The 26,065-nt window shown below is 35.6% G+C and overlaps 1 pseudogene; it reads right to left on the minus strand.

Moving 5' to 3' along the window:
- Positions 1 to 379: 379 nt before the first annotated feature.
- LOC141398495 (aryl hydrocarbon receptor nuclear translocator homolog) overlaps positions 380 to 26,065 on the minus strand; it is a 157,897-nt pseudogene continuing 132,211 nt past the window's right edge.

Raw genomic sequence — 26,065 nt, forward strand, 5'->3', positions numbered from 1 at the left:
TTTCATTTAATTTCCTACCAGAAATTCTATTCTATAGCAAAGAACTAAATTTAAAGATAATATGCTTTCAATTTGGTAAAGATTTATGTACAGCATAGTTTGTTAACATCAAGATTTATCAATTACTTTGTGGCAGGAATAGAGTAGGGTAAGGGAGTAAATGAAATGTTTTTTGCTATGTGGTGGAGATTATCGCACTCATTTGGTGTATGTACACAAATTAATTTAAGAATACAGCCATTTTGAGGTTTGTATAGAAAAACAGAAACTAAGCTGTTGTTAAGGTTTTTAAATGTGGTAAAGGATTTTGAAAAAAAAAACATATTTCGGAACCAATAAATAATTCCTAAAGTCTGATCGGGGCCGAATACGTGATACTCTACCGTATTACCCATATGCAAAAGATGTTCACCATGGGATGTTGTAAATGTTGTATTAGACACAAAACAGCTCGCTCCATCTGCAGTGGGTGCCGGAACCTCAGAGAATGATTGCGGTATTTTTGTATCAATAATCACAGAGAATTTGTTTTTCATTTGTTCTATACGCTTTTTGCGCTCCTCCTCGCCTAGCAGAGTATTTACACAAATGAACGAGTGAACCTTGTTGGTGATCTTGTCGATCTCAAGGAATCCTTTGGTATGGAGATAAATGAGGTTTCCATTGCGGGTGTAGAGACGATACGCAGATTCACCATATGAACTGTTACAGTCCTACACTAAAGTATGGGAACGAAACTGTGAGAAACGGTTGTGTTGTCTTTCCATGGATTTGCTTACTTTGCCTTAGGGCCACAATTACCCATCGCACATCATCCTGATGCATAAATGTAAATGGACTTAGTTTTCTCACCTCGCCGGTCATATAACCAGCCACCAAATTAATACGTTGATCACAGTCTATGATCCGACCATCAATCAGATGTCCTGTTTTGTACTCCAAACGATTGGCTTCGATTAGGGGATTGATAACCGGTGGTCGCACAATTTTTTCTATGGCAATTAGAACCTGGGAAAGAAAAATACATACGCCTTAAAATTTGTAAAATTTTAACATTGAAGGAGGGTTCTTCACTTACAATATAATTTCCACTTATTCTGTGAAACGGCGTAATATCCTCTCGTCCTCGACTTCGGCGCATTAGTTGTGGTGTTGAGGGAAATGTACTGGTTTTGAGGCCTCTGGGAGCCATATCACTGCGTCGAAAACTACTATCGATTTTTACCAATTCATATGTGGTAGCCTCTGAACGTGGTCCAGCCCTGGCCAACCTAAAAATGAAGAAGATATAATAAATAAATATAAAAGCATTATTATTAATAATAGGCCCCCGCTGGGCGCCCTTTAAATGAAAAATCGCTATGTCTATCCGTGAAGATGGATTTTAGATTCAAAATAACAATAAAGAATAGAGGTGTCGTGTGTTGTGCGGGCCTGTGACGCACGCTGGCCAGTTGTGTTGCATAATGTCGTCGATCCTTGCCCTATAGGAGTTTAGATGGCTGCGCACAGTGGAAAAAATACCGATCTAGCGCGCCAAAAGTAAAAAAAATCATATACGCCAATTTAAAAATTATTATTGCAGTATTAATCTAAGGTGTCCACAGAATGCAGCGGCTATTAAAATAATTTATTTTGCATCAGTCTAAGCGGAATAACGGTCCATTTTTGGATGACATTTTTTGAACTAGTTTTCATAATATAGTTTAGTAGCAAATGATCGTCGCATGCACTCTTCCTACAAAGTAATTTTAAAGCTTTACTGAATTTAACATTCCGTGAAGCACGTGATTTAAAAAAATGTTGAATATAAGATGTTATTTATTGCAACTCGGATTTTACATTTAAAACATGTGACATCCGATGTTTTTCCAAATTGTGCACTTTGTTAAAGCTATTACTAAGGAGTGTCGAGGGATGGCGCGTAAATTTTTTATTTTATTTTTAGTACACATAGTTCTTAACCAATTTGTAAAATTTTAGCTGCAACAAACTGCAACATTTTATTTTATTACTATTTTTATTAATAGTATTTTTTATGTAAAAATGCTGAAATTAGGGCGGTACCCTTCTATGGGGGCCATATCAATGCGTTTACTTATACCACCAACGAAGACTAAATGTCAACTTTCAGCTATTTCGGTTGGATAATGTGGCTAAAACCTCAAAAATTACCGAAATCGGTTGTACCGGTTTATGGGGGCTATATGAAAACGTGGACCTATACCGAAAATGTTTATAGGAGTGTATGCATAACCCCCTCAGAGACTAAATACCAAATCCTAGCAGTTTCGGTTCGATAATGTGGTAGAAATCTTTAAAATACCGTAAATCGATAGGTACCATTCTACGTTAAAAATACAAATTTACCAAATATATTAATAAATGAAGTAAAATTGTCAATTTACAGCTGTTCATATCGAATTTATAGACAAACATGCAATAAAACATAGACTTGTACTTTTGGCGCGCTAAATCGGTATTTTTTTCCACTGTGCTGCGCCTTCCCGAACGTAGTTGAGCTAAAACTACTCTGGTTTGTGGTGGCAGCTGACGCTCTTCAGCTGCGATAGATGGAGGATGTGCTTCGAGGACCTCATTCAAACGAGAGTTGCATATGGCAACTGCATCCGTATGAATGCTATTCAAATCCGCTTGATATGCTTGTTGATCGAGGCTTCTCTCTCTTATCCCTGGACCTTCTCTAGATCGTAAAGATTCTCCTTGATCTGCCTGAATGGAAGGGGCCTATCCACCATATGGTGATTGGTATGGCTCTCACGGTATCACCCGAACAGGCACTGCAACGAAGTGATTGTGTTGCTGTACTGGAAGAACCTTGCCTCCTCATATAGATGGTCCATTTATTTTAAAGATATACTAAAGTTGTTCGCTGTCCTGGCTTTTAATACTAAATGACTTAGTTCTAACTTATCCAAAATAATCACAGTCTCACTATCGAAATCAAGATATTTACATAAATAATAAAAAGTAAGTGATATATCGTCACCATAAATGCCCGAAGACGTAACCGACATGAAAATCGAAATTCGATTTTTGGCGTAATCTAATACATAAATCTAAAAAACATGCTCTGGCAAAATTTCAAGCTTCTACGTTCAAAAACAACGATGCTATTCAAGAAATGGCATTTCAGAAAATGGGATAATATTGCAGATTTTGTTGTAATAGAGGATCTCAAAACTAAGCACTTCAGCGGTTTTGGTTTCACTACTAATTCCCCTTCGTATATGATCGATAATATGCCATATACTCGCCTTCATAAGATTAATATTCCATAAAACAGTTTTTAATTTTATACCGTTTTTTGCTTCTCCTGTAAAGTTTTGGTTTTGTGGGTTACGTCTTTGGGCATTTATGGTGACGATATACTTCTATGCCAAAAGCCACTCACAAAAAAATGTTGACCCAAGCTATGTTAATGATGTCCTATGAACAGCATGTGGTCCTTAAAAACTCAATAAATGATTACAATAATAGTCCAAAAATGGAATATCCCAATATACTTGGCGGATTTTGATACTGATTTAAGGTTGATCAGCAGGTCATACACTAAAGATTTCAAATACACTAAAATCTTCAAAATATTACAGTTGGCATAGCCTAGCTTATTTTGCAATAACTCTGATATTTGTTGTTTATTTAAATTTCTACTTTCATGATCAGGTTTTCCGTTGAAAAGTAAAGTGGAAATTATGTTCAATAGATTGGAAACTTATATACACTCCACGTCAGTAGAGTAGAACACCTACATTTTTGTTAATGTTAGCTTATTTATCCCAAAATGAATGAATCTGCGTTTTCAATCTTGTGGGGATGTGAAGTCTATGATGTTCCTTATCAAACACTTAAAAAATTATGTTTTTAGTTCTTCGCGAAATGATTTTCTGATCTATTTTCCGATAGTACTATGAAAAATAGGTATTTATTTTTGGTCATCAGGATAGAACAGTCACTTTATTTTCGCGAATTTTTGAGATATTAACGCCGAATTTTCTTTCAGTCGATAAAGCAAGGCTTTCACATCATTTTACACCAAAGAAAACATATAAATTATTCCGCGGACACCGAAGTAACAGCGATAAAGGGTTTAAATTGACAGATATTTGAAACATCTCGGAATGTCAATAGGAGTCGCGCAGTTATGTCATATTTCTTCACAATAAGATAGAATATGACACAGACAACCTCGACGAATACAATCGAGTGCTTCGGATGCTGATAAGATGGACTATTTTCAAAATAATTATGAAAAACGTCAAAATTTCTTATAAGAACCTTGATGTTTTGTTCAATAAAATGCTTTTTGTCTGCCGTTCAAAGGTTTGGAAATATGCTCCAGATTTGGAGGAAGATAATCTTATACGAAAACAACCGTTATTTTAATACACTGAGGGAAATTTTAGTACTTTTTAAAACAACATACGCAACCTAACACCTCAATTTCCATGACTGTGTTTTCCCGCGAAAACGGGACTTTTACATTTGCGATTTCAGTTAAAAAAACTACTAATTCGTGAAATCCGGTATTGAGAGCATATCCTGGTCCAATTTTATTGGAGCATAACACTGTTGAGAACAGTCGCGGACACCGAAATAAGAACACATATAAAATTCAAAGTCCAAAGGGTGTGTTCAATTTGAAAAATGTGCTAAAATTTCCTTCAGTGTATTAAAATAGCGGTTATTTTCATATCAGATTATTTTCCTCTAAATCTGGAGCATATTTCCAAACCATTAAATGGCGGACATATTCGCGGAAAAACCATTTTATTGAACAAATCATCATGGTTTTTTAAGAAATTTTGAGGTTTTTCATAAATATTTTGAAAATATTACATCTTATTAGCATCCGAAGCACTCGATTGTATCCGTCGAGGTTGTCTGTGTCATATTCTATCTTATTGTGAAGAAATATGACATAATTGCGCGACTCCTATTGAAAATCCGAGATGTTACCAATATCTGTCAATTTAAACCCTTTAACTCTGTTATTTCGCTGTCCGCGGAATAATTTATATGTTTTCTTTGGTGAAAAATGATTAGAAAGCCATGCTTTATCGACTGAAAGAAAACTCGGCGTTAATATCTCAAAAATTCGCGAAAATAAAGTGACTGTATTTTTCATAGTACTATCGGAAAAATGATTAGAAAATCATTTCGCGAAGAACTAGAAACATACTTTTTTCTGTGTTTTATATGGAACATTATCGACTTTAAGTCCCTACAAAATTAAAAACGTAGATACATCCGCTTCGGGATAAATAAGCCAACATTAACAGAAATGTAGGTGTTCTGTTCTACTGACGTGGAGTGTACCCAGCAAAAAAAGTCATTACCAAATAATGACTTTATTCAATAAATTTTTGCAGTTGTAACTACTTACTAAATGACCGTAAAAGTCATTATTTTAACATGGGGATGTCATAGGGAGTAAGTACTTCCTTAAAAGTGTTTTTTAAGTACATATTTAACCACTTACCAGTAGTCAAAAAAAAGCTAAAAAACATATGTTCTATTTTTAGAACAAATGTGGTGAAATTATATTCAAATTCAACATTCCAATTATTTTTTGTGTTTATTTCTTCTTTTTCTTTTATTCCGCTTCCTGCCGGTGTCGAACACATGAACTTCTGATTTCTAGCCAAACACACTACACACTAGGCCACTCGTACAAATAGTAAGGGTTGTTTAAAAACATCCATGTACATCAACATTTTTTCGTTATTTTTTTCAACAAAAAACTCCCATGCTGACGGTGAGCTTTGAACACACAAACCTAGGATTTGTAGTCAGACACACTAGCCCTGTGCCACCGTACTTATTCCTTTGTAGGTAACTAGTAAGTAAGGATGTAACTAGTTATATGTTACCTGTTATATATGTACTGTCTGATAATGCGGAGGGTAATGAGTACGCATTACCTGGTAATGCAGAAAGTAATGACATGTGCCTACCAAATTTTTGCTGGGTATATGAAGAAAAGACAAAATTTTTTAGTTTTCCATAAAAAAAAAATTAAAATTTTTTTTTTAAGCTACATGAAAGATTTTTGGTACATAGATTGGGAAAAAAATGCCATTCTTAAATCTGTTCGTGATACTAATTTTGGTTGTTGCGCGCAAAAGTTATGGCGGTTTCAATTCTGATAAAAAGAAAAAAATCTTTAAAAGACTCTAATCATTATATTGAGAAACTCTCTTAATTAGGGGCTCCCTACATACTATATGTTTACTGAGGTCCCATAACTTTAGTGAAAAATTTGTGCATTTTCGCGGAAATTAGGAAAAAATTCCAAACAATTGGTAGTTTGCAACTTGTTTTAATAAAATTCAACCTGCTTATGCCTCTGAAAAATATATAAAAAATATGTACGTAATCTATACATCGCGAAGATTCAAATGAAACCAAAACTATACAAATCCGTTTAGTGGTTTTCATATTATAGCGAAAACAAAAAAATATATTGAGGAAATTTATAAAATTTTTGTAAGAGAAAATATTTATTAAAATTTATTTTGTGAGTTAGTTGAACAAAATGTAAGAAAAATACGTCGGAGTTTTTCTTCTATTTTAGTTAAATTTCCCGCAATAAATCACATTTTTTATTCTAATCACTTCTCGAAAACACGCTAACATCTAGCAGAAGATATGGATATCTTTCAAATAAATGTTGGGTTCCTTTAAATGGGGTATAATCTTGAAATAAAATTGTATCGGGTAATGTTCATTTTGAAATGCGTGTAAATCGCGAAATTCTCAAAATCACTTGATGCGCATGCGGTTTACCAATACAGCAAATTCTTCTCTTTTAATTTGTACACATTTGCCAGGATTTACTTTGGCCGCTAAGATGTAGCATCGTCTGCAGTTTAGTGTGCAACAAGCTGTATAACGCTTATATTTTGCACAAAGTGCATACACTTTTTATGCGCATCCGATTTCACTATCAACCGTGAAAAAATACATCGATCTAAACATATTTCAATAAAATGCATCAAGAACCGTGGATGTAGCATCACACAGTATTTTTTGGATAAATCGGATACAGCTCCCACGCCACTAAATTTTTCAAACCGCTGTTTTCGCACAAACGCGAGTGATGATTCACTTTCTTCATTGAAATGGAAACGATCCACATAAAACGCGAATTAGTCAGCGATATTTTGAAAAACATTTTTCGCAAATTTTTCAATTTTTGCAGTAGCCATTTCCGCCGTTCTAGTAGATGGATTTTTATGATCTGTGATTCATATGATCTGGATCGTCGAAAAACTAAAATATCGCGGGGTACCAGCACACTCAAAACGATATTGTAAATACTGTACCCAAAAAATAGGTTTTTTAGAAAAAATATCACACTAAATTTTGGCCTTTGGCAGTAGATTACTCTGCTGCTGTGTGGGCTACATACTCAATATACATATCAGATTATGCGAAATCGCGAGTTCTTTAATCCTATAATTGGTTTTTCGAAATATCCGAATGCGCGTCCCAGTTGCATAAAAAATACAAAAAACACCTGAAATCCGGCTTCAAAATGTCAGCATCCATAAAAGGTGGGTGCAGTGGAAATTTTGGAAAGTGATACATTAGAAGTGTAGTCTTCATTTTGTATTCTCCTACTTTTACTTTGGACAGATGTCCGTCATTTGAATGGTTTAATCAGAAATCGAATAGCAATGTAAAAAACCTGTTTAGCTTCAACGTGTTTTTACCTATGTTTTTTCCTTTACGCGGTCGTAACTACCACGTAAATTAATTTTTTTGCTAAATTTTTGAGCTTTGTACAAAAACATCTAAAATAATCCCGCAATAGTCATAGTTACTGGTAAACTACAATAGTTCGCGTATTATAATAGTGCAAACCTTGGCTTCATGGAAACTAAAAAATTTTGACTTTTCCTCATATACAGTATAGTCTCGATAATCCTGACACTCGTTAATCCGGACAACGCGGTAATCCGGACTCTAGAATTTTTTACATTGTAGACCCGGTAGTCCGGACATCTCATATTTTTCGTACCTCGATAATCCGGACATCAATGTTTTTTCCTATCTTGAGCATTATATTCTGACTTATTTCATTAACCTTTTCGTTCTTAGCAATAGCAATTGGTGTATAAATAAGAAAAATTAAGTTTTTCAAAGTTTTCGGTCCACATCTCGTCTTTCTGAATAGCCACTGTTGACACAGCCATACTGTCAATATGTAATTAACTATTTGAATCGATGTCTAACTATGATAAGCAACAGTATTTTTAACCTCAAAATCGATGTTGGGTATTCCTTTCCTCTAAAGGAATTAGTTATTTAGGCCTCCAATTAGTGAGAAAGTCCCTTGGAGCTGTGTAATGTATTCCAATGACATTTTATCTAGAACTGTTTAAAAAATTTAAAGCGTTGGAAATAACCGCAAAATTATGAATGAAAAGTTTAAATAAAACTTAACACCACTCTTGCTATAGGCAGAACTTAACGACAACATTATTGATCACTAACTTACTGAAAAATATCGTTAATTACCGAAATTATAAACAATTTAAATTTACCGATTTTTTTGGTAAAGCAAAAAATTAGTTGTAGAGTCGCACTTCTTGTATAGAAATTGCAATAATTTATTTAAAAAGGCATGACTCCTTTTATTTTCAATATTTGATATACAAAATCACCGGCAACTACGGATTGTTGTATTGTATTCTCGTAATTATACAACCAATATATTTAAATTCCATTGTAGTATTCCAACATTTATATAAAACAATACCTTTTTTGGTTTCGACGACAAGGTAAAGACAATTACTGATGTTCATAGAAATGGCTAAAATATATTCACCATAATGAGATGAGTGTATTTCAATTCTGAAGTTATATCTCGAGTCGTAAGAGACTCATGTCCCAGTTACACTGAAAATCAATATGTGTACATGGGCTACGAAGTTTATATCCTTGAATAAAACTATGAATAAATAAACACCAATTGTAAAGAAGTTTCAAACTACACATTTACGCAGGAAATGTCACCTAAATTACGCTGGATCAGTAAAATTATGAAGTAAATTTTGTAGCCAGGAAAGCTACTTAAAATGGTCGCAACCCGTGACATTTGCTTAATATGAATTCGGTTACCTTAGATGTTAGGTTATTATCTAGTAAATCTCCGATATTAATGATTTTAACTTACAAAATTATGTGTTTTTTGACTACTCGGTAATCCGGACAATTCGATAATCCGGACATCGCCGAAACATGTGGTGTCCGGATTATCGAGACTATACTGTATATATAAACTTTATTGGCAAATTTACAGCTCAGAACGGCTTCCTATACGGGTCGCTTTTGTAAAAATGACCCAAACCAAAACTGGGGTATTCATCGTAATAATTAAAATACAATAAAATAAGGATTGGCGAATATAGCTGTTATAGCTCGGTTCTCTCTTAATTGTCAACCTTTGCTCTTGGAATACTTCTCATAGAAACGGAGATATTCACCAAAATCAATATGCTTCTTCCTTCTAGTGACCTCTATTAACACCAAAATCACGATCGGTAGCGTGATCACAAAGTTACGATACTTCGTTGTGCAAGGTATAAATATTGCTGCTTATTTTTATTGTGAGAATATATAGTGCGCAGAATTATCTCATCATTTAGCTATTTAGATGTAGCTCATATACATATATTTTCACCCAAATTCATGTATTTGAAGAACCAAACACAAAACTGGGAAGACATTTGAAACTTGGTACCGAAATTGGTCTAGAAATATTTTCGCCAAATTATATTGAAATCGTGGTGGTGTATGTCATTGTCGTCCCCGCCCGACTTTGACCCATTCCTTACTGGTTTTCATTTGTATGTATATGTGCAGTTATTGTAATTGAGCTATTAGAACATAAGTCAATGCAAAATTAAAAAGGGAAACAAGAAAACAATACAATTTCGGCTTTGTTGACTGAGATATACCCTCAGCATATGTGAATTGAAACATACATCTGTGGGCAGATCCGGTAATACAATCAAAGTTATTTCCCTCAGATTTTCAGATTTCGTGGCCCGTTTTGGACGTACGAACTTTCCGACAATAGTATATATTTCGATTAAGCCTCAAAAGTGTTGCGGAGGGGGTAACTGGAGGAATGATTCAGCATGGTTCATTTTGGAATTTCGATAGATAGCGCGCCCTTCAGCCATTTCAGCTGGTCTCCCTATATCTTAGAGGTTTTGGACAACTACGTCAGGAAGCATGGGCTTGCTCTGATTTACATACGTATGTTTCATCAAAGCGAAGAGGGAGACGCAGCAAACAAATTAAGGATAAATGGCTTAAGGAAACCCCACTTGTGCAGCCATTATTCATTATGTTTTTCCAAGAAAACTTCCAAACTCTTGGTAGATTTTTTTTTCATCTGAATTGTTTTTTTTTTTTTTTTTGTGAAAAATATTATGAGGTTTTGTGGCAAATGCCCGATAATTGCCCAAAAAGGTTAATTTTTCATGAATTTTTTCAAAGAATAATTCCAACCTTTTTTGGTAGATTTTTTTTTTTTCATCTGAAAGAACACATCTTGGTGTAGCTTTTGAATTTTTTTGTTGAAAAAATATTATGAGGTTTTGTGCAAATGGCTGAGATTTTTTTGCTCAAATGAAGGACAAAAAAAATAAAAACGCACTGATTACGGTATTGTATAATTTTCATGGGTCCGCCCCCACTGGTTATCTGTTTATTTGACCCGAATTTCCGGGTTGGACCCGGTTTAACTGAACCGATTACCACGTTCTGGGTATCGTTTGAAAGCTTTTCGCTTTTGCTAAGCCTTACCGCTTTTGACCAAAAAAAGCTGAAAAAGGCTCTAAAACTACCTCTAACGGCGAAGTTTTTTTTATCACTGAATATATATTGGATCGATGACGACTTTTAAGATATTGCTTTTAGTGGCAAACACTAGCTCTCCACTAAAATTCAGCTTTGAGGGGATTTTTACTGTTTCCACTTTATATGCATGTCTATTTTGACATGGTTACTTACCGTATTCGTCCAACCATCATTATGAGAACTTATTAATGAATTATAGATGCGTTTATGAACAAAGTTTTATTTTAAGTTATTTTCCTCTACGTATACCCATAAATTGTTATTGTACACTACCTGGAACCAACAATAGCGAAACTCTGTGGCTATTACATTATCCACGCTCTACTCTAGTTTCGACAATGGATGACGATGTGTTGGCGACGTTTCCTTATTACTCTATGCTATAATAAAGGGCCAATTAAGTTTTATTTGATTTTATATTTAACCACAAATTGTTGGCAGTAAATCTTCATAATATAGCAAATAAAGTGTTGGATTTTATTTTGAGAAGGGGGTTGTGTTTTAGTCAAAACGAATAAGGAAGAAGATTGAATGGAAAAATAAACTTAATAATGAGTATTCAATAGTGCTCGCAAAGAAGAGAAATATTTTAAAGAGCGGGACAAAAGCATTAAGTAAAAATAAAATTCTGCTGTCCCAGTATAACTTTCAATACAGGACTGATTCGGATGACTGGTATAGGACAAAATTTATGAATAGGACAAAGGCATACGATTTTGTCTGAAATTCTTTCAAAATTTGAGATAAATTATTATCGGTTAATCCGCACATGGATTACCGAGTATTTGGGAATTAAAAACCGATATCATCGGTCACAGAAAGTGGGGTATAATACTTTTCACCTGAAATTTGTCGGTATAGGTCCACGTCTTCATATAGTCCCTATAGAACGGTACCTCCCAATTTAATCAGAAGCCAAAAATATGTCCAGTCCTAAAATTTGACATGAATCTGACCAAAAGTAGAGGTTGCATAAAATTCCGCTGTCTATTTATTATTAAAAGCTGTTTAAAGTTATAACACAATAGTATTTTTTTTCCGCTGTCTATTTATTATTAAAAGCTGTTTAAAGTTATAACACAATTGTATTTTTTTCAAATCAGGAAATTGTCAATGTCTTCGGATCCGTCCCTCCGGATCATGTCGAGGGCTGAATTCCGCTATCGATAAATAGAGTTCATATAGTTTCATACATTTACCCCTGTTCCTCTAAAATTTGTAATTTCATATTTAACATTGGAAGCTGATCAATATTATATTTTGCATTTTTAACGATTTATTTCAAGCTTGAATGAATATTCAGTCGCACTAAACGTAACTTCAATCTCAACGTAAGCTACGCTCTCATTCACATTTTCAAATTCTATTTACCAATAATCTATTTTAAGATTTTTTTCAAGTTCAATATTTTCACCTCAAGATATTTGGAATTGAAAATCATGTTCGTATGAAATTATTGCTGTCGCCGTAAACACAATTATCTTATGTAACCAAGTTCCCTGATAGATGCCGTTCAATGCAATTTTCCTTAACAGATTGCATATTTCATTGATTCATTCATGCAGTCAAACCGCCAGTCAGTCTGTTTGCCTGTCACTTTCTCCACCTTGGATGCGTCCAATGGGGGGAACGATTTTCGTTCACTTATCTCTCGTAATCGTTTACTAGCATCCGACAAATACACGACGGATCTTGAGCAGCGCAACGAAATAAAATAGAAACACAAAGAATAATATTAAAAAATTGTAGCATAAGAAAAAGAGAAGAAGAGGTTAAAGCGGAAACGGATGTCATCACTTTGATGAGTTCATCATGGAGGAAGGAAATCGCCTGAAATTAATTTTACATTTTCCGGACATTGCGAAAGTTTGCTTATTCTCTGTAGGGACAAGAGAGGGAGGGGACATACGTTACTAGGACGTTGACGTTGGTGAAACAGACAAATGCGTCAAATCTTCAGCTGCTGCAACAGTAACAGTAGTATCGGAACAGTATGTCGATTAAATCGATAACGATGCCAGACATAACAATGAGCAGCACATCACCATCTCTATCGCCTCTCGATTGATGCTGTTCCAGTGGGTAAATTGTACACTGAATGTCAGTTAGTCAGTCAATAACTCAGTTCAGTCCACTTCGTTGAAAGCAGTAAATGGGGTTGTTGTGTTCATCAGAATCATTGATGCCTGATGAAAGACTGAAGTGCAGTGCAGTTGTTATTGTTGTTTGTTCATTCGTTCGTTCATTCATTCAATTCCGATTGCAGCAACCAAACGGGAATCTGGATACTGCTGCTGTGGCCACTTCACCTGCTGGACTGCATTTGGGTCACACACCCAACCATCAGGGTTGAGCTGCATTGATGTGGAAAGTAAGTTAAAAAGAGTTTTCTATGGTTATTGTTGTTGCGTTTCACTTTTTACCCCATTTTTCTGGGTGTGCGGCACAATTTGTTTGCCCCTTGTTTGGCACAGACAATGTTGCCGATGCCGATTCTGTCGATGATGATGATGGTGGGAATGTTGATGTGATGGTTACAGACATCCATCCCAAATGAATAAAGGAACTGCTCTCTTATACACAGGTGACATTAAAATCAAAGCAATTTCCTTGAAGGTAAAGTAAAGTTTTTTCTTCGCTTGCAATGCAACTGAAGGAAGTCAAAGGAATGACATTTATTTATGGGGAGATTAAATCCAACATTTATAAAATGTACAAAACCAATCATATGCTTCCGCTATGGGAATGTAGCGAAAAAAAATGATAATGCAATTTGTAATCGCCATGGAAGAACATGCAAGTAGTCGATTTGTTAAATGTATTTTATTTATTTATTTGTGTACATTCAGGACAACAATGTGGGGGAATTCTTTTTTGCACCCAATTTTGAGGGGAAGGTATTAAATGTTGGTTTTCACATTTTTGAAACCAAAAAATACTAAGTACATAGTAATTAGGTGAGTGCAGTTTTTTCCAACCACGGTGTAAATATGATTTTACTTGTATCGTTTTTTGTAATTCGAGCAGCATATACCGGAATGTATTTAGTTAATCGTGGAACTGCCGAGATAGGTAGCTGTACTCGAAGATATAGATTTAATTAACATTAACAGACCGTCATCCTATAATTTTCTGTATCAGATGATAGATCGACTTCATCACCTCTTAACGTCCCACTTTTATCAATCATGGCAATTGGCCTAGTTTCAGAGAACTGACCAGCACCCTTTTGATGCTCGTGTTGCAGAAAGACCATCCGGAACTTCAGGACAGCTGCACCCGATAGCAGTATACCTACTTGCCGAATATGCGAAGTGAGATCAAATTCCCCAACAGAGACGACGGGACTAGGAAATGAGCAGTGGAGCATCGTATAGCCAACCCCAGGTGCCCTAGGTGTAAGGAGCTGACACTGAAAGTTAATAGGTTGGTCGGTGAGTATAAACGGAACACATGGTTAAATCGTCTGAATAGTTGCAACATTGGAACCGGAATAATTGTGGAGAACGGTTAAGTCCCTCTTACACACTGGGAAGGTGGAAGAAAGGACCGAAGTCTCGTTTGAAAACGTTATTTTAATCCATAATATGTCGTGCCCCCCTACATATAAGTAGATCTCTTCCTGACGGGGAAGCCACTAGAGCTGGCAAAATATCGATAGTCGAACCCTTCGATATTTCCGATATTTCTTACAAAATATCGATACTACCGTTAGTTTTCCAGGGTCTGTATTTGACACCAAAATGGTGGATTTTAAATGACAATTACATAGCGTATACGTCAAATAAACTACACTTCATTTATTGGCGAAGATTCATTTCACGTAAACCAAATGGAAGTTACAATTGAAGTCCTGTGGAATTCCTGGATCTAAACAAAAGCTTGTGTTTGGAACTTGGAATTTGTGAAGTCTTTACGAACGTGGAAAACTTCATAACACAATAAGCGAGATGAACCGCCTCCAAATTGATATCTAAGCGATAGTAACAGTCTGAAAGGTCATGACATAAACGTAACAGCAAAAATACTTTTATAAAATGCTATGTCTGGTCTATATACCATGGACTGCAAAAATTTCTAATGACGAAGTACTGAGAAGGATGAATGTAAGCCGGAAATTAATAACAACAATAAAAGACGTAAAATAGCGTATCTTGGACATGTATTAAAGAACAACAAATACAACATTTAACAAGCAATTTTGAAGGGAAGGAAAGAAACATCCTTGCTCAAAAACATCGTGGACTGGACAGGTTACAACAATGAAACTGATCTGCTGAATGCAGCAAAATAACTAAAATACGATAAATATTCAAAACAAGTAAAAAAGTATCAGTCGGCTTTGCCGACCTAGCTATACCCTCAGCCTGTGTGGAGTGAAACACTTTTTTCCCCAAAAAAAACCTATGTATTTATAGGGTTTTCAAAATGTTGGGCGTATGAACTGACAAAAATATGTATTGGATTAAAGCTGAAAAATTTGTGGGGGATATCGATAGATAGGGCTTTTGTACCATACTTGCCTACGAAAAACATACTATAAAAACCGTCGCTAAAAATTTCCAAAGGATCCTGGAACATACCCTTAACCACACAAAAATGGTGAACATTTGTTGGGGTACCACCAAGAATTGGACGGATAGGGCCCACATTTGAACATAAACTAAGTTTGGACAAAATATTGAGAGACCCAAAGTTTGGACCAAATCCGTTGCTGCTTTTCGCGCATACCATTTTAGGGAATATTTGAAGCTTTGTGGTGGAGGTACCGGAAGGAGTGGACCAATAAGCACCACCTTCGAATTTCATCTAATATTCGAAGAAATATTACGATATCCAAAGTGTGAACAAACGCAGTATTCGGCTCTAGCTCTCCAGCCACTATATATGGTGGTATTGGGGTTTTTACACCTTTCGAGCTGTTTTCTCAAGAAGTATGGATTTGCCTCTGAAAAAACTTTGACTGTCTGAATTGAGGTAGCGAATGCAAGTTGCTTCAACAAAAATCAAAGTGATTCGAGAGCAGGTCTTAAAGTGAATTTATCCGAAATTTTGTGTAGGAGGTACTCGAAGGAGTGGACAAATATAAATCGTTGACAACGCCTGTTTTTCTTGATTTGGTAATCAAATGAAGTCATTGGGTCCCCCGTTTGGCCTGTACATGACCCATCAATTCCACGTTTTGTACGGGCTGCATTGTCATGATGCAGAATGATTCGTCTTCTCTTGTTCGTTTTTCGAATTTCTCTGGAGACCTTAGGCAAACAAATTGTAGTGTGCCACTCAGAATTAACCGTCCTACATTTCTCAAGTCTTATAGTCTCCACACGGTCAGTTTTGCCGAAGAAACAGGCGACCGTTTGTTTCGAAGGGCTTATTACATGATCGCCTTTCGTTGGATTTGCTCGCTTTCAAAGACCTAAACGGTCGATTCTCGTTTTGTTTGGGGCTCCTAAGTATAGATCCAATATTCGTCGGCTGTGACAATCTTATAAACGTTGTTTGAAGCATCGCTATCGTTTTATTCCCAATTTCTTTGAACCAATCCACAAGATCCTTTTTTGAGCGATTGTCCAATTTTGCTGCATCTAACGAGAGAAATCCATTTTTGCGGACAGGTGTTCATGCAATATCAAATGTTAGTTGGTGGAAGAAATGTTGAGAGGTGTCTCTATCTCACGGTATATAAATGGCGATATTACATTATCCGTACACGCACGGCTTATTTTTTTTTCTGGCACAACGACGATTTTGGGCGACCCTAACGACCTTTGTTTTTGGTGGGTGTCGGCCACGATTGAATTCATTAAACCACTTCTACGTAGTGATATAGGATGGCCCTTTATCGACATACAAAGATTTAATTCGATTTGCCGTCATTATCCTCGTCGAAAGTTGTGAAAAATGATCGGTCGAAAATTTAAATTCCAGTTTTTTGATTGTTTCAAGTCAAAACCCTTTGGTATTTCTATCCTACACTCCATCAGTGATCATCATTTCATATTTCAGAGTTCTAGCTCTACCGGTTCGCCGAATGCAAATGATACCATATTTAGTACATTTTAGTACTTTTCGTGCCGTTCTAGTTCGACACCTTCGGACCAAGAGTGACCCTCAACAAAAATTTCAAGGTTCTTGCTTCAGCGGTTTCGTCTGGGCGATGTCAGTCAGTCACTCGTATGTCAGTCAGTTTTTATTCAATCAGATCTCATTTTCTTCAATCAGGAAATACATTTATAAGTTAGCTAACTTACAATTAGGTGTAAAACATATATTTTATATATTTGTATACACATACATCGCGGAGAATATCAATCATCCCATTCCATTGCAACAATTATGCAATGAGCGACGATATGACTTGGTGTCTAGGGAAACAAATTGTTCAAGTCAATCTTTACTTATCTCAAGAATGTTCATGAAAAGGACAAGCGGGCCAACACGTTTCCATTTAAAGACATTAAGTGTTACAATAATTTAATCCCTTGTGAGATTATCTGCATGTGTGTGAGTGTGGTTAGTACCTTATCATTCTGGTATCAAAGCTGTACCATGTATGTCTATGTATTTGACTCCCTTGCATGCGTGTTTCAGTAATGATGATCTTCTTGTAAAACTTCTACAGGGAGACAAACACGAATTGTCGTCGAGTTGTACTGTGCTGTTGTTAAGCACAAGAAAGTCGGTGTCCAAAGCAACGGCGGTATGAGAAGAGTTGCCATGTAACCATGTATCCATATGTCTACGTGTGCTTTATTCTTGAAGTTTATGGTCACTTTTCTGACAGTTGTTCAGAGCTTCAATATCTATGAATTCATATAGCCAGTCGTTGAACATCCGGACATTCATCATCCATGTCTAACCATAGATTTTCTTTTACATAGAATACGTATTTATGTATGTTGGTTGAATTGTTCCTCCGTCCAGCAGCTGCCTTTTTTGTCCTTTCGTTGTTTGTCAAGCAAGCATCAATCTGTCTCCTTGTTTTAAATGAAAAACTTTTATTTTATTATTAGATTTTTGCCGCAAGGATTTAGCAACGGTCATTGCAGGCAGCAGCATCCTATCTGGGACAACAAGGATTCGGGGGTTGTAATCATTTAGACGTGGAAGTGTCGATTGTGGATAAGGGAATTACACTGGCGAACATAGATGGATTTGAGGCATGGCGTTGTTTGTTCTTCCAAGTTGGGGCAAGATGATGAAATTTCATTCCTCCAAATGCTTCCAGCAACATATGGCAAGTAACTCTTTAAACGTAATTATTACTACAAATTGATTCTGTTACAATTCCAAATTTGTTGAGATGAAACCGGTCACACTTGATGTTGTTTTTTCCTCTTCTTCTTCTCTATTTTTGGGTTTCGACTTTATTAGTTCGCCAACAACAGCATATGAACGTCATAGCCAAACTCCGATGTTCGCATATGTCAATGTAGAATGTCTATCCCTTCCGGCTGGACTTTGTGCGTTCATGGTGTTTATTAGCAAAGTTTCCACCACCCACGTATACAGACACACACACACATGCACACACAATTTCGTATATTGCTGTGCAAATCTTTATTGGAAATTTGTTGCTATATTTGTGTGTTCAGCTCAGTTCTGCTTTCAAATGCTGCGGGTCACATTAGGTGCTTGTTTAAATACGTGCAAATATGTGTTTTCTGATCTACGTAAACATTCTCTTTCAAACCTAATGCCCGTTCGTCGGCACGCCACCTTGCAACTTGCTTGGACCATAGACAATTACATAGAGAATATTTGCTCAAGGACAACCCTTACATGGTGAATGATATTGTCTTAGTGTCTCTGTGCCTCCTACTGCGTTCACTTACATTCACATTGCGTGACGAGTTTGTATACTCAGTGACATTGAGTCAGCAGTGAAGTAGGTTTGGGTAAACATTTGTTCTTGCACATGCACAGAATTCAAAGATTTTCCTGAATGGCTGAAGACTATGTGTATTATAACAAATCAAATGTACATAGTTTAGAAGCAATTTTGAAGCTTGACGAATGCAAGGTAATTCTAAGAAATAGGTTTCATTGGAGCTTATTGGCCCATACTAAGAACTACAAACATATGTACATACATAAGTACGATAGCTGGTATGGATGGTGTGGCCAAAGTCCAAATTTCCTAAACGCGGAGTAATGTAGTCTGCAGTAACTAAAATATGTAACAGAATGCACATTGTGTGACTGAAATGAAAACATCGATTTTTATACCCTATAGCACAATGTGGAAAGGTTGTAATAAATTTGTTTTGGCAAAAATGCATGTAACACCTCGAAATATCCGTCCTGGTCCCGCCTCTTCTGTCCAATATTTAGTATTGTGGTTTGATCCCGACCATTGACACATATTGTTATTAATAATGATCAACGGACAATATGTGACCGTCCTTCAATGACTCTTTTTTTTCCTTTTGACAGTTTTTATGTAGCATTAGTAGTTTTCATGAAAATCGGAGATGTGTCCGTGGGTCAAAGTAGTCTGGCTGAATCCCATTGTTTTTAATTTTTAATATTTTAAAACAACGAATTCATTAGTGAAGACAATTTGGCATTGTTCGCCAAGGGGTAAGGCAGGGAAGACTATAGTTTCGATCCTCACCTCAGTATATGTTCAATTGTTTTTTGTTTGGGGATATTAAACAACAAAATTGCAACAGCTATCCCAATAAAAACGCCACCAATGTTCTAATTGAGAAACTCTGGCACGGTTGTATGATGTCTGGTTTTTTGCAGCTATCATCGAACTTTTCCTCTCTCAAACGTTTTTCCTTCCTTGACATACGTTTAGCGTAGTCTTTGGAAGTTATGAGTTTGTCTCTAAACGCTAACACGCCGTGAAACCACTTTTTTCATGTGTTTTTCAAGTACGTGGGTTCAAACCCTGATTTTTATTTATTTGAAAATGTTGCCTATTAGGGCGAATATAATTTTTATACCCTCAGCCTTTAGGCAAAGGCATAAATACAACTAAGACTAGACAAAATGCATGCAAAAAAAAAGTTTACGAAACTTTGTACAGAAACATTACCCTTAACAGGTTGCAGTTTATTCAAAATCGCAACCAAGGAGGAACATTTCATGTAATGGTATCAGAAACGAAATGGGGTATATGGTAAATAACAAAAATGTTTTGCAATCGATGAATCCGAGTTTCACCCTTTCAGAATTCGCGAACTGTTAACATATTCTATAAAGTATGACTACAATTCTTTAAAATGAAGTGTTTTAGGAGGAATCCCATAAGTTCGACCATTAAAATTAATTTTCGTGGAAGCTGTGTTGGCATCAATGTAGAAAAATGGGTAAAATGGGTTGAAGCCAACAAGTTTTTTTATGTTCCCATGCGATTTCTGGCTTAACCTTACATTTTATAGACCTATTCCCAAAGAATGAATCACAGAATACTCCATGGGCTATAAGATAGTAGTGTATGTTTTTTCGATATATCCACTGCATCCACCTAAAATTGATGCTGACATTTTGAAGCCGGAATTTCGGGGCTTTTGAATTTATTTAATAATCCGGACGCGCAAGAAGATATTATTCCAAACTCATAACTCGCGATTTTACGTCGTTTGGTGCATATCTCATGAGTGTGCTCTTTACAGCATCCTAGTAATTGGAGTCGAAAAGCCAAAATTTCATGCGTGAATTTTCTTACAAAACATATTTTTTGCGTGTAACATTTACAACTGTCATTTAATTTTCTTTGAAACCCGCGTGAATTTAGTTTTTGAAGCGACGGTTCTAATGAAGCCTTCCGCGATCGAACTCATCTACTAAAAAAATATATATTTTGACAAATCCGAGTACTAAACCGCGATTTTCTTTAAAATTTTTTACATAAATGGAAACCTTTACCGGCGATTATAATATTTGCAAAAATACGTGTCATAAAAAAACAGAGATATACGAGTAATATGGGTATTTCGCCAAAAATTGAATGTGGAGGCACATCCGCGGTTTTTGAAGAATCTATTTGAAATAGGTGTATATTGACGTATTTTTGATGGGCGCTGATGAAACCGGATGCGCATCAAAATCGTATGCACATTGCGCGGCTTTTAGTAGTAATTTCAATATTTTCCAACAATGAGTTGTTTCTCTTTTGTTGTTGTTATAATATGCAATTTATAAAGCCAATGTTTATAATTTTGGTTTCACATTTTTTACGCGTTATCTAGTTTCTGTACGTATTTTTAATTTAGTTTTTAGAGGTTTATACGGACTCTGAGTTAGTATAATTTAAATTTATTGCCAGATTTTTTTAATTTTTTTGATTTTCCGCGAAAATAAAAACAGATTTTGGAAATTTTGGTGCATCTACGGATGGATATCAAATGCTGTTACTGATACATGCTTACATTTTCTCAATACAAAAAATAAGAAATTTTAAAATATTTTTTCTTTATAAGAGGATAAAAACCGCTAGAACTTTTGCGCGCATCGGCCAATTTCGTGAACGCGAGCAGATTTGAAACCAGATTTTTTTCCTTTAACTCTATACCAAAAATCGTAGATGTGCTCGCGAAAAATTTTTTTAATTTTTTTCAAATGGAATTGCAAAGGAATTTTGTTATTTGCCATATGGCGAAAAACAAAATTTTTTTACAATCGATGAATCCGAGTTTCACCCTTTCAGAATTCGCGAACTGTTAACATATTCTATATAGTATGATATACATTCTTTAAACTGAAGTGTTTTAGGAGGAATCCCATAAGGTCGACCATTAAAATTAATTTACGTGGAAGCTGTGTTGGCATCAATGTAGAAAAATAGGTAAAAATGGGTTGAAGCCAACAAGTTTTTTATGCTCCCTTCCGATTTTAGGCTTAACCTTACATTTTATAGACATATGCCCAAAGAAAGACTCAAGGAATACTTCATGGGCAATATTATACTAGTGTATCATTTTTCGATATATCCACTGCATCCACCTAAAATTGATGCTGACATTTTGAAGCCGGAATTTCGGGGTTTTTTGAATTGTTTTAATAATTCGGACGCGCAACAAGATAATATTCAAAACTCACATTAGGATTATAAAACTCGTGATTCTACGTCCTTTAATGCATATCTCATGAGTGTGCTCCTTACAGCATCCTAGTAATTGGAGTCTAAAGGCCAATATTTGATGCGTGATTTTTTTTAAAAAACCTATTTTTTGCGTTTAAAATTTACAAGTGCCATTCAATTTCCTTTGTACCCCGCGTGAATTTAGTTTTTTTACGCGACGGATTTAATGAGACCTTCCGCGATCGAATCCATCCGCTAAAACCGCGGATACCCTGAAATAGAAAAAGCAGCAACAAATTATTTCGACAAATCCGCGTACTAAACCGCGATTTCCTTTAATTTTTGTACGTAAATGGAATCCTTTATACGCGATTATAATATTTGCGAAAACGCGTGTCATAAATTACAGAGATTCGCGTGTAATATGGGTTTTTCATAAAAAATTGAATGTGGAGGCACATCCGCGGTTCTTAAAGAATCTAATTAAAATTTGTATATTTGGACGTATTTTTGATAGGCGCTGACGAAACCGGATGCGCATCAAAATCGTATGCACATTGGGCGACTTTTACCAACTTTAAGGTTTTTTGCAGTGTATGATGCAACTGGTGGCACACAATGGCCCCTGAGTGAAACATCGAAATATGCATAAATTTTGACAGAGATTGATTCGCTGTATCCAAAAACGGATGCGCATCAACCGACTTTAACTAATTCGCGAATAACAGGCTTTTTAATTATAATATTAATTGAATGATTGTAATTTCAATATTACTCTTAATTTCCTACCCTTATAAGTTATCACAGTAATCAGTTAAACTCTCGCGATGGTAAACCATATGTTTTGATGAAGTTTTAACTGTATACATTCATTATTCTATGGGATTTTAGCAAAATAGTTGGAGAACTCCCAAATATTTTGTTCTAATTTTTAGAATCAAACCAAAAAAATATTTGCAACAATATTTTCCTACAATAAGTTTTTCTCTTTTGTTGTTGCTATAATATGCAATTTACTTACCCAATCTCTATAAATTTGGTATCATATTTTTCTACGCATTGTCTAGATTCCGCATATATTCTTTAATTTATTTTTTGAGGGTTTGTACGGATTCTGGGACGGGATAATTTGGATTTACTTCAAAATTTTTTTATTATTTGTTGACTTTCCGCGAAAATAATAATAAATTTTATAACTATTTAAACATCTACGAATATATATGGACTGCTGTTAACGATTTATGCATACATTTTCTCATAACAACAAAAAAGATATTTTTAAATATTTTTTATTTATATGAGAATAAAAACCGCTATAACTTTTGCGCGCATTGGCCAATTTCGTGAACGCGAGCAGATTTGAAACCGGATTTTTTTCCTTTACCTCTGTACAAAAAATCGTAGATGTGTTCGTAAAAAAAATTTTTAAATTTTTTTCAAATGGAATTGTAAAAGAATTTTGTTATTCGCCATATACACTTTCATACGGGCAAAATGTGTGAAATATCGAATGTGTTCCAGACAATTTGGAGTAGATTTAGCAATGTCCGTACGTCTGTCTGGCTGGCTGGTGCGCACGATAACTCTCAAACGGATGAGCCGATTTGGTCCAAAATTTGGCTATCGTAATATTTTGTCCAAACTTAGTTTAAGTGCGAAGATGGGCCATATCGGTATACTCCTTCAGGTACCTCCCCACAAAAGTTCGAAAATGTTCGGAAAATTTGTGCGCACGATCACTCTTGAAGGGAGTGACCGATTTGATCCATACTTTGCACATCGTGAAATTTCTACTAAACTTAGATGAGGTTCCAAAATGGACTCAATCGGTCCACTCCTTCGAGTACCTCCCACACAAAATTTCGGAAAAGTTCAGTTTAGGGCCTGCTCTCGAATCGCTTTGATTTTTGTTGAAGCAACTTAAATTCACTGCCCCCCATACGACGGTACAAGTTTCATCAGGGGCATGTCCATACTTCCTGAAAAAATAGCCTGAAAGGTGCAAAAAACCCCTAGGGCACCGTGTGTTGTGGTTGGAGCGTAAGATAACTCTCGAACGGATCTGCCGTTTCGGTTCAAAATGTGGCCTTCGTAATATTTTGTGCAAACTTAGTTTAAGTTCGAAGATAAGCCATATCGGTCCAATCCTTCAGGTACCATCCCAACAAAGGTTCAAAAATGTTCGGAAAAATTGTGCGCACAATGACTCTTGAAGGGATTAACCGATTTGGTCCATACTTTACACATCCTAATATATATACCAGATATAGATCAGGTTCGAATATGGATTATGTTTGTCTACTCCTTCGGGTATCTATCACACAAAATTACGGATAAGTTCACTTTAAGACCTGCTCTTGAATCACTTTGATTTTTTTGAAGCAACTTGCATTCGCTGTCTTAATTATGACGGTAAAAGTTTTTTCAGGGGCAAGTCCATGTTTCTTGAGAAAACAGACCGAAAGGTGTAAAAACCCCTATGGCACCATATGTAGTGGCAGGAAAGCTCGAACTGAATACTGCATTCGTCCACACTTTGGGTATTGTAATATTTCTTCGAATATTATATGCAATTCGAAGGTCAACTCCTTCCGGTACCTCCCCCACAAAAGTTTGAACATATTCGCTAGAATGGTACGCGCGATTTCTCATAGACGTAGTAACCGATTCGGTCCAAACTTTGGATCTATAAATATTGTCGAAACTTAGTTTATGTTCAAATTTGGGCAATATCTGTCCAATCCTTGTGGTACCACCCATACAAATGTTCAACATTTTTGTGTGATTAAGGGTCTGTTCGAGGATCCTTGGACATTTTTACCGAAGGTTTTCTTAGTGTCCCTGTTTACCGTGATATTATGTTTTTCGTAGGTTATCGACATCCCCGCAAATTTGTGAGCTTTAATCCTATCCATACTTTTGTCAGTTCGTTTTTTTTTTTTGGGAAAAAAGTATTTCAATCCACACAGGCTGAGGGTATATCTTTGTCGGCAAAGCCGACTGATATTTTTTTACTTGTTTTTAATATTAATTTTAATTATTATCTCGTTGGAGTCGAGCTTAATGACCGATGATTTTTGCAAGTGAATAAGGAAAGCCGAAGATTCGAACCCACACATGTTTCGCTTTTGGTAGAGGCTCATCACACATATAGGCGGTGGAGCGACTTCGGTATCATATAACTTTTACTCTTTCAAATGCAATTTGTTTTTTACTATGATGGATATTTGTCCAATCATTGTATGACTTTCTTGACAAACGCTTAGCATAGTCTTTGGAAGTTATGAGTTTGGCTTTGATCGCTAACACGCCGTGACAACTCTTTTTTATGTGTTTTTCAAGGACGTAGGTTCATTGTAGTTCAACGACACATAAAACTGGAGAACGTTTGTTTTGTTCTGCAAACACTTTTTTGGGGTTTATGTAGGATTGCCAATGAAAAACTTCTCATAGAGATTTTTTCTTTGACCACTCTTATATTTCGAGCAGACGACTGATATGTGGATATAAAAAAAGGTTTTTTGTTAAAGAAGTAACTTCTGTGGTGAATATCGACCAATAAAAAACAAAGGAACTGATGAGATTCCGTGGCGGGGATCGAAACTATAGTCTTCCCTGCCTTACGTCTTAGTGGACAATGCCAAATTTGCTCCACTAATAAATTTGTTGTTTTAAAATAAAAAGACAACAATAATGCGCTGAAACCAGACTGTTAAAAAAAAAAAGCAAAAACAAAATATGTGCTAGATATTAACTATTTCCCTTTAATAAAAGAGGTTAAGCTTCAAATATTTTTGGCTAAAAGGTAATACCAGAAAGTAAATAGCATTTATCAATTACGGCCTCCTTATTTTTTCTTTTTGAGAAAATAAACAAAATCACTTTATTTTTTCATAAATATTAAGTTTCATTTGCACACATTTTTTTATATTCAAAATTCCCCATCGTCTCTCTATTTCTAACCTGGAAACATGTTTGTGAATACGATTTACCTTTCGCATAATTGATATAATTGGGAATTAGAAGAGTTTTCATCAACATTTAACCTGTGTACGTGGGTACGAACATGGTTCCTATATCAACCAACCGTCATCCATCCTTTCTTCCGACCACTTAACTTCCTTTGGA

Source organism: Musca autumnalis, unplaced genomic scaffold, assembly GCF_047663935.1.
Source record: "Musca autumnalis isolate F117 unplaced genomic scaffold, ASM4766393v1 scaffold_3, whole genome shotgun sequence".
Classification (NCBI taxonomy): domain Eukaryota; kingdom Metazoa; phylum Arthropoda; class Insecta; order Diptera; family Muscidae; genus Musca; species Musca autumnalis.